The sequence below is a fragment of the Nicotiana tabacum genome, chromosome 8 (assembly GCF_000715075.1).
Source record: "Nicotiana tabacum cultivar K326 chromosome 8, ASM71507v2, whole genome shotgun sequence".
Classification (NCBI taxonomy): Eukaryota; Viridiplantae; Streptophyta; class Magnoliopsida; order Solanales; family Solanaceae; genus Nicotiana; species Nicotiana tabacum.
Genome location: NC_134087.1, coordinates 138,457,934 through 138,463,483, shown reverse-complemented (window position 1 = coordinate 138,463,483; position 5,550 = coordinate 138,457,934). Strand labels below are relative to the sequence as shown.

The window sequence follows — 5,550 nt, the reverse complement described above, 5'->3', positions numbered from 1 at the left end:
CAATACATTTTATAAAAAATTATTTCTTGCTAACAACTCTACTCAAATATTAAGTAATTATGCATTTTACTATATTATGCTAGTTCTAGTTAATTTTAGTAAATTTTTCAAAATTACTCTATTTGGTTGAGATAAAAGATTCAATTGTTAAGTTCGTAGACTTTCTTTAGAGAAAACTAACGGATACCCTTGCTGAAAGTTGGCAAAAATCTTCGCCACTTGATCAAGCGTTATATTACCAGAAGTGACTGAAATCTAACAATCAAGCTACAATTATAGATTTCTTTCATTAATTTTGAATTATTTTTGTATCCAATTAGTTTTCCAATATGTATGTGTATTAGAGAGTTTATTTGTTTGTAGGCACAATAAATCTAGTTACCATGGATTTTAATAATACATTAGCTTTTTTAAAAATTTATGTAGTAAAATATGAATATATTTTGAGATTTTAAATTTAAATATTTTATTTTCTTTTATTACATAAAATGTTTGGAAAAATGATTATTTTTATAATTTTGTATATAACAGTCAAATAATATCTAAATGTAAAATAATATTACAAGTGTATAATAATCATTTCGCTAAAGCAAATGCAAACAAACAATATTATTATAGAGTGATTTGACTATAATTAAAAAACTTGGCTGACATATTTTGTTGGTTATTTAATAAAATCTAAAATATAATAAATTGGCAACAATACATTTTTATTGTTGCCAAAACGTTTGGTATTGTTGGTGAAACACTTGATTTTCTCTACAACTAATTACGTATATTTAGGGGCTACCGTGACAATATATATATATATAAGATAATTTACTAAAAATTTATAAATATTTAATGATAAATTTAATTATGATCATAAATTTACTTAAGGCAGTTGTAGGAAATCATAAACTTGTATATTGAAGAAAAAAATTAGGACCGAAATTTTGGCGTAATTTTTTTTGTTTCTTTTCAACTTTTCGCCAAAAAGCAAACGCGGCAAAAATAAAACATTTCCTCATTTACTTTTCACTTTGGCTCTAGGTTTTCTCCTTTCAATTACACAGTTACAATTAAAATTTTTGTTTGGTATCTCTCTTCATGTTTCCACCTCAAAATCTAGGTTACTTCTGAAGGTTAATTTATCTTCTCTTTTGTTAATGTATTTATATTGAAGAACAATTTTAGGAATTCAAACAATCAATCAAATTCTTTACAATCTTATTTATTTAGGGGTTTTTGTTCTTCGTTTTGTATTTTTGGGCAGATTTTAATTATCCAAAGTCCATCGAAGATATGTACAAAGCAATTACGCCTACTTTCTACTCCAAGGTTTGTGTTAGGGTTTCTCTTTTTGCTCGGAATCATTGTCTTTCTATACAGTAAGTAAGTAATTTTAATTTGTGATAGCCATCTTGCTTTTGAGAAAATGAGGAATAGGGTAAATATGAATCGAGCATTTATGCTAATTTTAAGAATTTCTGTATTATGCTCTTATGTGAATAGGACAAGTGCTTTGCTTTGCTAGTTTCCAATTTTCAGAATTTCCCTATCGTATTGATATGGGTAGTGGGTAAGTTCAAGAAATCTTTATTCTTTCTTTAGCTCTTCCTGAATTTCTTTTTGGTATGTCTTTGTTAAGCATATGATTTCCCAAAATGTCAAAATGGGCATTGGGTAGTTGAATATATTTGAAGTATATCTTTAAGTTTTTCATTATAAATTTTACTTTAAACATTTGCTAACTTTATTTAGTGTATTTTGGTAGTTTATGATGTAACATACAATGTGTATTTATATTAAAAATATTAGGAAAGAAAAATATCATGTGTAACCTATTATAATTGGAGAACTTGTTCATAGTTTTGTTTTATACTTTGCCAATTACTAGGTACTAGTCAACCATATTAAAAGTTAGAGCTATAATAGTTATACCTGCGATAACTTTTCTAGTAGACTTGGAATCAGATATCCTAGAAAAACAGAGTAGAAATGTCATCGGTCTTCCTTTGACGGCTCTCTCTATAAGCTTAGTAGTCTAGCTATAGATTACAATTGAAAGTTAACACCAATCACCAATTCATATCAGGATTATCTTTAGAAGAAAAAGATAATATTTTGAGAAAATCTCATCCTTGAGATCCTTAGGCACTGTTGGGAGGAGGTTTAGCAGCAGTTGTTTTAACACTTTTGCTCGACAAGCTCAACACCACCATTGGATTATCTCTTAATCATCAAGTTCTTTCAGATGAATCTTTTCGGATTGTATCTCTATTTTCTTAAAAAATGCTATTTTTATTCTTCCATTTTTCTGCTTTTAATTGCCTAATGCATAAAATAGGGTATAAATTCAAAAGATTGATTTGGAAGTGGCTAATTCTTATTAATATTTTAAGTCTTCTTTTCCACTAAATTTGTTGTATTTTGCATCATTAGTTACCCTCATTGAAATAGTTGCTTCCAATTTAGTCTCTTAGAAAGTGAAGGTGAACAAAATATAACAAGTCCAAGAGCCCCTCACAATTTTTGTTTCACTTTAATGTTTCTGGATTTACACTCTGGTTATGTGATTTATATGCAGTAATAATTTACAAACAACTGTAGTTACATTTGCAATGAAGAAAAATGAAAGTCACTGTGTGTAAGATGCTCGGAATTAGGGACAAGTAAGAAAACCATTATCGGCTCCACTTTGGCGCTCAAGTGAAATGTGTAGGTATTATTATCAGCTTCCTACTGTTCTTGATTTTTATATTCTAATCATTCTGTTTTTCTTGTTATTATCAGCTCCAATAAATTTGTTTTCTTGTTCAACATTTCGGGGGTTAACTGCCACCTAGTTTTTCCAACTCTTGAATCAATCAGGTAAATTTACTACAAGTTACTATTCTATAGAGTATTATTTTTAATTTGATATAGTATCCATGGTTGAAGGATTGATTTGATTTTTTATATAAAAAATTACCAATAATTGCTATACATATGTAGTAGCTACTATAAATAGAAGTGGAGGTATGAAAATAGGACTGTTAAATATTTTAAGTGCCTTTAAAACGGAGAACTAGTGTAAGGAATTAACAGAGTACTTCTACTTTATCTTTCTTCTAATTTGGAAAACTAGATGTGTTCAAGTCTTCTTGACTTTTGGATTTATGGAAATAATTTAGCTATTTTGACATTGAACGAAAAAGGAAAAAACGATGAAACCCAACTAAAACTACACTTATTGCATTTTTTTTATAAGAACTATACTTATTGCATATTAATAGACAGGTTCTTTGCGGTTTGCTTATTTGATGTTTGCATACAAAGAATAGAGTTGGTAAAAATACTAAAACTATAATGACAGTGAATCATTGGGATAGTGAATGTGAATTATAATATTGGGTATTAATATTGCAGACAATATCATCCACCAACGAGCATAATATTTTAATAGTGAATGTGTATATGAGTCAGTAAAGAAGACTTGGATTTTCAGAAGCTATTTGCCTACTAGCTTCTTGATAAAAAGGACCTTTTGGCTACTTAATCTGTGTTATTTCCTAATCACAGTTGTTTGTTATACAAGTGGGTGCCTTGTTTCTATGATGTTTTAAAGGATTGCTTGGATTTTATTTTTTGAAATTGAGTATCTTTTTTTTTTCTTGTTAGTGAAATGAATGAATGAGGATATAAACAATAACTACATGTAATTGCTCATCCATTTCGCGACATGTTTGATTCTAATGTGAGAAAGCTTACATAATTTACCTTACATTTTGATAGTTAGTAGTTATGTATATATAAACAAAGTTTATGTTGTCACATAGATTAGTTTGTGGATGTAAACTTTGTGTTGATATATTAGGAATCAGTGAAACTTTCACTTATGTTAAAGCTGTAATGATAAAGTTGAGTTGTAATTTAGAAATTACTACTAATATATTTGCTCCATATTTTTTTTTTGCATTTTAATATCTATATATTAATATATATGTTAAATAGTATTTTGAATTGACTTTTTTTTATAAATAGGTGCAGATTCAACTGGAGTCAAGGAAGGTTGTGGACAAGCTAGAATAAGGGTATTGAAAAATAAAGAACTCTTTGGGAGAAAAGATGATATTAGAGATTCTAGTTGGTAAATGGAGGTCAATCAAGGCAATTCCATCAACTGAGCTGTCAAATGAGTGGGGAATAATAGCTCAAAATTTTTGTTCGCTTCCAAACAAGTGGAAAGAACTCACAAGAAAGGAGAAAGATGCAACACCGATTAGATTACATTGTATTTTTTTTTTTAGACAATCATATTTTATTGTAGGACATTAGTTTGTCATAAATATGACCAAAAAAAATAGAATTTGTCCTAGAATTTCCTTATCAATAATATATAATATTTTCTTTGACAATGAATTATCTTTGTATTTTTGACTATTGTAATTGTCACTAATCATGATGATTTATAGTAACGTTTTTGTTTGGTCAGTAAAATTAATATTTTTAGTGACGAAATGATAATTTAACTACGTAATTGTAAACCTTATTTATAAAAGCAGAGTTGTCACTAATTTCTATAATTAGGGACAAAGTATATTTTTGTATATAAAAGGCATTCTTTAGTGACGATATTGCAACTGTTCAACTACGAAATACATATAATCTTATAGACAATTTATGTCGTCACTAATTAGACTAAATAGTTAGTGACAAAGCAGTTTTGTCGGCATTAATGACCTTTTCAGTGACGAAAATGCTCTATCAACTACGAATTTTTTATAGTTTTTTTGACGAACAAGTTCGTCATAAATTCAATTAATTTAGGGACAAAAAATAATTTCGTAGTTAATAGAACTTTTTTTAGTGACGAAACACAGAGTTGTCTTTGTATACTATTGGTGACGGTGTTTTAAGGACGAAAGATTGACAAAATAATTTTTGTCACCAAAGACCTTTTCTGATGAAATATGAATTTTAGGTGACAAAATAATTCATCAGTAATACTCAAATTTGTTGTAGTGTGAGTTGGAGATGGACATTTCTTATCAGCAGGTGGTGAGCATTGCTAGGTGGATTGAGGGTATGCATGCTAGGGAGAAAGAGGAGAGGGAGGCCAAGAGGTTTCGAGAGTCGGGCCATTATTCTGGTGCCCGTACCCCAGCTGCAGGTCATCATGGTAGGGGTTATATGAGTCGCCCTGTTCATTCAGCTCTTCCAGCAGCCAGTGGTATTCCAGCTCCTCCTAGGCCTCAAGAGCCTATTATGCACCTCCGGTTTCTAGCGTGCCTCCGGCGCGGGGTGTCTTTAGAGGTCAGTCCAGCAGACCTGGCCCTAGCCAATCATAGCCACCACGTCCTCCCAGAGCTTCTTTTGAGTGTGGTGACACACGACACATGGTGAGGGATTGCCCTATACTTGGGAGGAGTGCACCTCCACAGACTTCTCAGTCACAGCGTGCCCCGCAGAGTTCTCATGCTATGGTTACAGCTCCAGTTGCTACCCCACCTGCTTAGCCAGCTAGAGGTGGAGGTCGGGGAGGTAGAGGTCGCCCTAGAGGGGGAGGCCAGGCCAGATACTATACTC

The 5,550-nt window shown here is 30.8% G+C and overlaps 1 long non-coding RNA gene across 1 annotated transcript; it reads left to right on the top strand.

The window, feature by feature from the left end:
• Positions 1 to 968: 968 nt before the first annotated feature.
• LOC107762026 (uncharacterized) lies at positions 969 to 4,373 on the top strand. The gene is made up of 4 exons (XR_001642705.2): positions 969 to 1,124; positions 1,256 to 1,320; positions 2,776 to 2,853; positions 4,006 to 4,373. It is a non-coding gene; the product is annotated as an uncharacterized LOC107762026 (long non-coding RNA).
• The last annotated feature ends 1,177 nt before the right edge of the window (positions 4,374 to 5,550 follow it).